The sequence below is a fragment of the Ceratotherium simum genome, chromosome 10 (genome assembly GCF_057802395.1).
Source record: "Ceratotherium simum simum isolate JZ-2026a chromosome 10, ASM5780239v1, whole genome shotgun sequence".
Taxonomy (NCBI): domain Eukaryota; kingdom Metazoa; phylum Chordata; class Mammalia; order Perissodactyla; family Rhinocerotidae; genus Ceratotherium; species Ceratotherium simum.
In genome coordinates, this window is record NC_141909.1 from 29,156,173 (window position 1) to 29,164,817 (window position 8,645).

An 8,645-nucleotide genomic window follows, 5' to 3' on the forward strand; every position below is an offset into this window, starting at 1 on the left:
ATTACTGAGAAAAGTGATATCCACACAGATGTAGAATGTGGTATGTACTGAAGGCCACATGGATTGTAAAAGTGAGGATCCAGCTACATATTTCAAGAAATTATTAAGATGTAAAAGCTTATCAATAGAACCTTTATTCCAACTTAGCAATTTGAAACAAAGATCTGCTTTTAGATAGTTTACTTGTCTAAGATTAATGGGGAGAGAGTTTGAATTCTCTGGAGAAACACACTTTCTGGTCTCAAGTATCCAGATGGATTTGTATCCTAGATCCAACCTCAGAGGCTTAAGGAATGCTGCAGAAGGCCTCCAGCTGATAGGAGGATCTTAACTATGACTCTCACTGCTTTCCATTAAGGAAATGAGAAGCAACTTACTTTTTACAAGGTGTTAACTAAGCTTGGCTGAGCAGTCCAACTGAAAAATCAAACATGCCCAAACACATCATGTTTATAAAAACAAACTCCATTAACATGCCTGGCTTCCCTTTTCATAAAATTGCAGATGATTTACTGCATATCTTAGTGCAGTCCAATTTTTCTGTAAAATGCATGTTCTGTATTATGTTTGGCACATTTTAGGCAATCAGTGTGTAATTGTTGAATTGAATTAGAATTGATTTGTTTTCCATGAAAATTATAATGGAGGATTTTACAGAACCTGGGACTACCCAACTGGCATAAAATAGAGTATTTATATAAGCTATAAGAAGTGGTATGCACTCCTAAAAGGAACTTAAACATTTTTTTTAATACCACAGTGTTCATCCTTCCAAAGTTGGACTTAAAAGGAAGAAGACCAAATTCTCTAGCAACTTGCTCCATCAAGTTGGGCCTTGTTACAAGTCTTTCCAGAGTAATTTAAGTGTCTCCAATCCCTATATACCTGATTATTTAAACTAGTCTAGTAAACCCAATTCTAGAACTTTTCTAAATTTCATAAAATATTTCCAGGAAAAGGCTACTATTTCTCTTGATCCACTTAAAAAAAGATATTCAATAAGAAAGAAAGAATATACAGCAATCATCTCTATCTTTATCCACAAAAACAAAATATACAGAGTTGAAGCCACCTGTTTTCCCATCCCTGACCACACTATCTGCCCGTGCCCCTCAGAAAGAATCATTTATCCTATTTATCCAAGTCTTAATTCAAATTTGCTCACCAACCTGTGGCCTGGGAACAGGAAAGCATTATAATAGGTTCATATTGCAAATTAGTTTCACTTTTAATTTTTTGCAAAGCACAGATTTAAGTAAGATTGTGATGATTTCACATATTCTTCAGGAGACACTGGTTCTCTTAACCCTGTTGTAGGGATATACTTACTAAACTTACTAAAATGTTGGCCAAGAAGAAAGAGACATTGTCGAGGCTTCAAAACCCATGCTTCCCTCACTGCATAGATCATTTAGTTTCCTCCCTTCCACAGGCAGGTCTTCGTCACTCTCCATGCATGGCCAAGTGCAGCTTTCTGCCTTCTCTAATTCTGTACTCATGTCCTAAAGAGGAGAGCACATTTGATAATGATGAGATCCACAACTGTCCAGCCACTTCTCTAGAGCTGTGGTCTCTTCCCAAGTGGAGTGTTCACACCCAGGACAGGAGCACGATGAGCCATTAGGTTGTCAACAAATCCCATTTAAACTGCTATTTCAGTTTATCGTTATCTAAAGCAAGGAAGAGAGAAATTAAATCTTAATATAAATATTAATAGAAGTGCATGTACAACTTATGAATAAATATACATATATTGGGGATGCATGCTCACAAGTTTTTTTAACTGATAAATATTTTTTTAACTAATAAAAGCTTTCAATCAAAAAAAGGTTGGAGACCACAGCTCCAAACAATTCACATGTACTATCTGTGTGACCTGAGAAAAACAGCTTCAAGACATATTGTGTGATTTTAATCTCATTCAGGAAATATTTATGTAGTAATGTATATGGCAGATTGTGATAATTATTTTCCTCTGTGCCCATGTAAAATGGCATAGTTCCTCGAACTTTTAGTTTAGCTAAGCAAATGAAAATAAACATTCATAATTTGTCACCTACTGGCTCTAGGTCTTGCATAGACTTAAAAGATTGTTTACCCCTCAGTGCCAAAAGCTATGTGGAAGGATTAATTGTACAATACCCTTTCAGTCTTAAAGGGTTTTTTTTGGAGAATCAGAGGTTAAAATGTCTAGAAGAGTTTTTCGGTTAAGGATGGTCAAAGTAAAATTATAAATAGTTATTCTTCGAATATTTATTGAGCACCCACTATGATACGTTGAAGAGACAAAGATTAATAAACAAATATTTATTTATGTTTGCTTTTTTCAAGCGCTAGGTAATAAAGATTAAGTGATGTGCAAAATATCATTGGTGATTCCTGTCTTCATGGAGTTTATAAGATAGAAAAAATAGAAAAACTGAAATAAAATAGAGCAAATGTTTTAAACCCTGTAGCCCGTCTCTCCACGCCCACCTCTTTCCGCTCCTTCTTTCAGATTTCCTCTTCTGTGGCCACTGCTCCAAAAAACAGGTCCCTAGTCTTATTCCTCATTTGCCCATATCTTGGGGGTCCCTAAGTGTTATCCTCCTGACCTTGACCTCCCACCTCCACCTCCTCCTCCTGTTAGGTGACAACAGATTATAATGAGTTTAATTTGATTGATCCTGGCTCTTCTGAAGTTTCTCCCTGGAAATATAAGGCTGTAATCCAATGGAAACAAAATATTCACAGAAAGTCCTGAAAAAGGCAGGCCAGGAGCAGGAATTGGGAGCACCAGACCAGGCTAGAGGTGAAAGGTTTTTACGAGGTAGGCTTTTGAGGGAGGCATAAATCATTTCACATTGACCAGCCAACTCTGAAAGTTGCATGTTGGAAACCCTGTGGGTCCCTCTACTATTGGACATTGCCTTTCATTTGAACTATTCTTAAATTGTTCAAAGTACCAATCATGTTAAACTCATGTATTGATTCTCCTAGATTGGGAGCCTCTTTGAGGGCCACGGCAACTTCCTTTGGATTTATTAAGCTTGCCTTCTTCCCCTACAGCACAAGCCTCAATATAAAGCAAGTACTTATTCCTCCCGAAACATTTATTGGATACTACCTCTCAAACAAGGCCTGGTGAGAGTGATGTGCAGGACACAAAAATGGATGCACAAAGCAATAGCATGCCATTTCCACCAAGAGAATGAGGATTATGTTATCTCCCTCTTACAAACACGTGGAAATGTTGTGAGCATTTGGTACTTTAAAAATGACTTTTAGATATTGCTTTCAGCTACATATCACGAAGCAGTGACAAATATATAGTGTCAATATAATATTGTTATGTCTCCATCCCACATCATCAGTCACAGGCTTATCTGTGTTACACAGACTGTTTCAAAGCATTTAGGAGACTCTATGTGAGTAGTGATTTAGGAAGAGATGAGAATAGTTGCACATTTCCTAAAGAGTCATGGGTGTCTTTTGTGGGAATGATGATGACGGTGATCAGGACGATAATGATAAGGTCCCCAGCTGTCTGTTGAAGTTTCTTTCTGGGAAACAGCTGGAGATTCATTCTCTAAAGATCGCATCTGGCTTGATTTGCCAGCACTCAAATCCCATTGATCTGGTTCTGTTCTAGCCCTCTGTACTCCCAGTTCAAAGAGCAGGGAGGCCCGTAAAGAAATTACTGCCATATTGTTCAATCGGCCACAGTGAGCAATATATACGATTATAATTAGGAACACATTAAGGGAAGCAGCTCAGTGGAGATAAGCTGCTTGACTGCATATGCTTTTTGATGAGGGCTTAGCGCCAATCCGAGAAGAAAAAGATTAAATGTTTGTTACCAATCCTTTTGAACTTGTGGCAGAACATGTGGTAAAGCATTTTTGATTCAAATTAAAAGCATCCTAGGATAAAAATAACCCTGTTCTCCCAGACCTTTCCAAGTGAAACCATTTGAGACTGATTTATTGTATAGCCCTTAACCTCTTTCCTCCAGCATGATTAACATAAGCATTTCTGAATCCCATGTAAGCCCGGACAGGTATTTGTCTTGTTACACATCTGTGGAACAAATGGCAATACAAATTAGACACTCAACAGATGTAAGTTTTCAAAGGCTGGGCAAATTTAATTTGACTGTGCATGTAAATGAAAAGTTCATTGAGCTCTGAGGTCAGCGCTGTGGGTTACAGGTAGAGAAGGTTGTTGCGTCAAACATCACCAAGAGGCCAGGAATTCAGAAACCCACAAAAAGGAGCTTCCTCAACCAAGCAGAGAAAATATGGCCTGCTGGTGCAGCGCCAGAGAGGCAAGCATAGGGCAGGGTAAAAAAGAAAAGGCCTGGTTTGACCATATCTTCAAGAAAGCCTTTACACGGTCACTGGAAATAAAAAGAGGCAAGATGACCATATCAAATAGTATTCTAAGGTTCCATGTTGAGAGGAAGCATGGTCTAGTGGTTTCTTCTGGGATCAGAGAATACAAAGCTTGTTCCAGATTCAGCCTCTTACTTCCTCTGTGGCCTTGGGCAAGTCTCTTAACCTCTCTGTAAGAGACCTGTAAATTTGGGCTGTTGGTGTTTACCCCTGCACAGGAATCTAAAAAGTTTAACGTCCTTCTAAAGTGATTGTTCATCTATTTAAAATGACACTACATACTGTACATTTCATGGGTCTGGAAAGTTTGTAACTGTATGACTTTATCTGCCAAAGGAATACTTCAAGTTGGTCTTAATTATATCATGTGTTATCTTAATTTCTATAAGCAGTGAAGTCCCCAGAGGCTAAGTGAAGAAAAACTCATTTACTATATTTCCTCACATTCTCTCACCCAATCCCCCACCCCGACCCCACACACACACACACAACTTCGTCTTCCCATTCCAAATTTTGAGGACATTTTGCCTCTATACAATTTCTTCTCTGGTAAGATGGATGTAGTCAATAGCAGTAAGGCTAAACTTCTGAAAGAAGTATAAATCAATAGTTCATTCCACAAGCAAACTTTTCAGCACTTTAGTTACCAAACTCTGTGAAGATGTCCACATTCTATTACCTAAAGTAGCATTTTCCAAGTTCCAGGGATATTAACACATGTTTTATGTAAAACGTTCCTTGGTCATCTCATTTTGGAACACATTTGGTTAAATCCAGTAATATGACTCTAATATGATAATGTGCATTGGAAAATTCTGAGAGGACAAACGAAATATTTTCCTAAATTTGTACCCCTTTACCATTGAGTTCTCTCAGGCCTGTTGTTCTGAAGAAAACAACTGGAGAGATACTTGTCTAAAGGGTTTTGTTATACTTTTTGCTGTTTGAGAAAAATGAATGAAAGTGGGACTTCTTAAACAACGGGGAAGTTATTTCCAAATCCAGGTGAGATTGGTTGAGAAAGAGTATTTGCCTTTAGAAAGAAGATTAAAGCAAATGGGCAGGTAGAGTATTCCTTCTTGCTCTTGCTTCCACCAGGAAGAAACTGTTGCTATTACCCTTTGGCTTTGCTTGGTTTGGTTGCTTTGATTCTTTCCTGTAGGAATAATAATAAAAAAAGTATTTGGAGCAGCCTAGCTCTCTCTATCATAAATCTGTGCCAATTACTAGAGGGTCAAACAAACCAAACCTGTAGTTTCTGATAGTTTTATAAGTAAATATATTATGTTTCAATGATCCTTATAGTTCTTTGAAGTGCCAATTAGTCAGGAAACTCTTGCTGCTTTATAGCCATTAGTCAGGGAAAGTGGGACTTATGACTCCACAGCAGTGTGAGAATAACCCACTGCCTCGCTCCTAAATGGCAAAGTTAAAAGGGAGCAAGGGACATCTTTCAGGTAAAAGTGGTATAAATGAAAACGAAAATCCATTAACAACTTTTACAGCCGATAGCTAGGTAACCACAGTGCCCTTCCTGTGAGTACCTTTACGTCATCCGTTTTTTGGGTCTGCTGTCCCCATTAAACCCTAAGTTCCTTGAGGTCAGAGATGACATCTTATTTGCATCCTTTTCCCTGGAATATTCTGTAGTGCCTGAGTCGTAGAAAGCACCTATCACACACATTTACTGAATTGAACTGACATCAAGTGATTTGGAACAAGAATATTTATAAAAATATATTCTACAATACTTAGAATACTGAGGTCGAACCTTATTTTCAAAGTGAAGTAGAGAAATTCCATATTTACCTTGGTAGTTCTGGCCAGAATATACAGCTCATTTGTGGCTAAATAAGATGACATTAAAAAACATAAATGTCTTATAATATTTATTCTGGGTCCTTGCAACCTTGCTCAAATGCGATGTTTACCCATATATTTTATTTTAATCAATATGAGAAACTTGACTAATATTCTGGGAAAGTTTCACTATTTGGTTATAACCTGTTGAGGTGATTTTGAATCTTGATTCTTCTACCTGTCATGGAATTATCTCAGTGCTCTGTGACATCTGGGAATGTGACAACCCCACCCTCAATGTTATCACCCAAGACTTTGATAAAAATTTTAAATCCATATCCAAGGGAAAAATTCAGCGGTCCCAAAATAATTTCATCTAACTAATCAACAGTGTTGGAATGCGGGCTTTTAATCTGCTGTTATGTTCTCATCCAGCCTGCCTTTCTGTAATATATACAAGGATATCCTAAGACTTTGTCAAATACTTTGCCGACAAAGACATATTTTGATTCTATTATAATTGTAAATCTACTGTTACTATATCAGTCTCAGAGCTGACACCTACCTATTGCATAATAGAGCTAAAACAATCACGAAGATTGACATGGTCCAGACTCATGAACAGACAGAACAATGCCGGACAAATTGTGTCCAGTACGATTGCCTACTTTCATACGTCTGTCTCGTTGACATTAACATGGTCATTGTTATCATGCTCACATTCATGAGACATAAGGCCAGTAATTTAGCTCCCTCAGACTTCCTTCCCTTGAGCTGTTTGTGATGTGAATCCTATACTTTATATTCTTGTGCTGTAATGCCTTCCTTTTCCTCTGAAATGTCAGATAATTGCCACAAAATGCCTTTAATTTGTGGTTTTTGGATTTTGAGAATAGCTTCTTGACGTAGTTTACTATTTATTACAATCTATATCAGAAATTTCAGGAATTACCATCAAGCAAATTTTGGTACAAGACTATGAATTAATTGATACATTTTCCATCAATTTTAAGAAATTTTTAAAAAAATACATATCAGGGAATTAAATGAGAGAATCCCAGTATGTGTGAGAATTTAATAAAGAAAAAGTAATAGTTTAATTCGTTGGGAAAAGGATGGATTATTTAATCACTAGCAATGACACAGAGAAAGAAAATCAACATGGGCCCCAATCTTGTAACATTTAATTCAGATGGAGTAAAGACAAGAATAAATAATACATTGATAAAAAATATTTGTAGATCTAAAAGACCTCATGCGAAATTTTAACCAACACAGGAAACCAAGGAGTTGTAGAAGAAAATAGATAGACATATTGTACTTTAGAAAAACTCAATTGGCTAAAGATATCATACAGAGTCAAAGGACCAACTGAGAATAGCAAAAAATATTTGTAAATCAAATAATAAAGGGTTAATATACAAGGCACACTACAATATAGATAGATATTACAAATAAACAAAGAAAAGAAAAAGAATTATGGAGTTTAGGCCTGGGATAGTTGTAGACAGTTCACAGTAGAGTAAATCCAAATGACTAACAATCGTATAAAAAGACGCTCCATTTCACTAGCAGTCGGAGAGGGAGAATTTAAAGGAACAATAATATGTCATTTTATCAATTTGCCCTCAAACTAGCAAAAATTAGAAATAAGAACACTTGTTATACATTTGGATAAAAGGAAGTAATATGATTTGAATAAAAGAAAATGGGAACTCCCACACAGCGTTGGAAACACGAAGTGTGACAGTCTTTTTTTAGAAAGCAATGTGGCAAAATCTAGCAAATTAAAAATACTCTTCCATCCAAAATTCCCACTCTAATCATCCTATAGAAATTTAAAAAATATTATATAAGAGTATTTCATGCTGTATTGTTTGAATATATCTCATGTAGGATTGTGTCGTGGCAAAAAGAAAACTGAGTGGAAACAAATGACAGCCTACTGAAAAGTGAATGGTTGAATTCATGTGGTATATTCTTACCATGGAATATTATGCAGCCACTAGAGATAAGAAACTAGAACTAGACCATTTGATACGGTAGAAGCATTTTCATGTGGTATTAGTAAGTGAGCAAGTTGCAGAACAGTTTTATTATACAATCTTATATTTATTTTAAAATATTAAAAATAATCCCTACTATGCATTGCATACATTGTGTACATATATTTATATGTACATATATATCTGTGTATATTTTTGTTTGCAATTATATGAATATGGTAAGATAGGAAAAGATGAACGAATGTATTATTATAGGTCACTGAGGAGCAAGAGGAATATGAGAAGAGTGAGAAAAGATTGCAAGTAAAAAAGTATAAGAAAATATTAATACACTAGAAACCTCTAGTATATCTACAGCTACACACATATCATCAAGTTGATGCATTATGTAAAATAATATACATGTATTTAAAGGAATGTTTGAATGGAATTAATGAAAAGGGACTAAGCATGGAAACTACGCAAA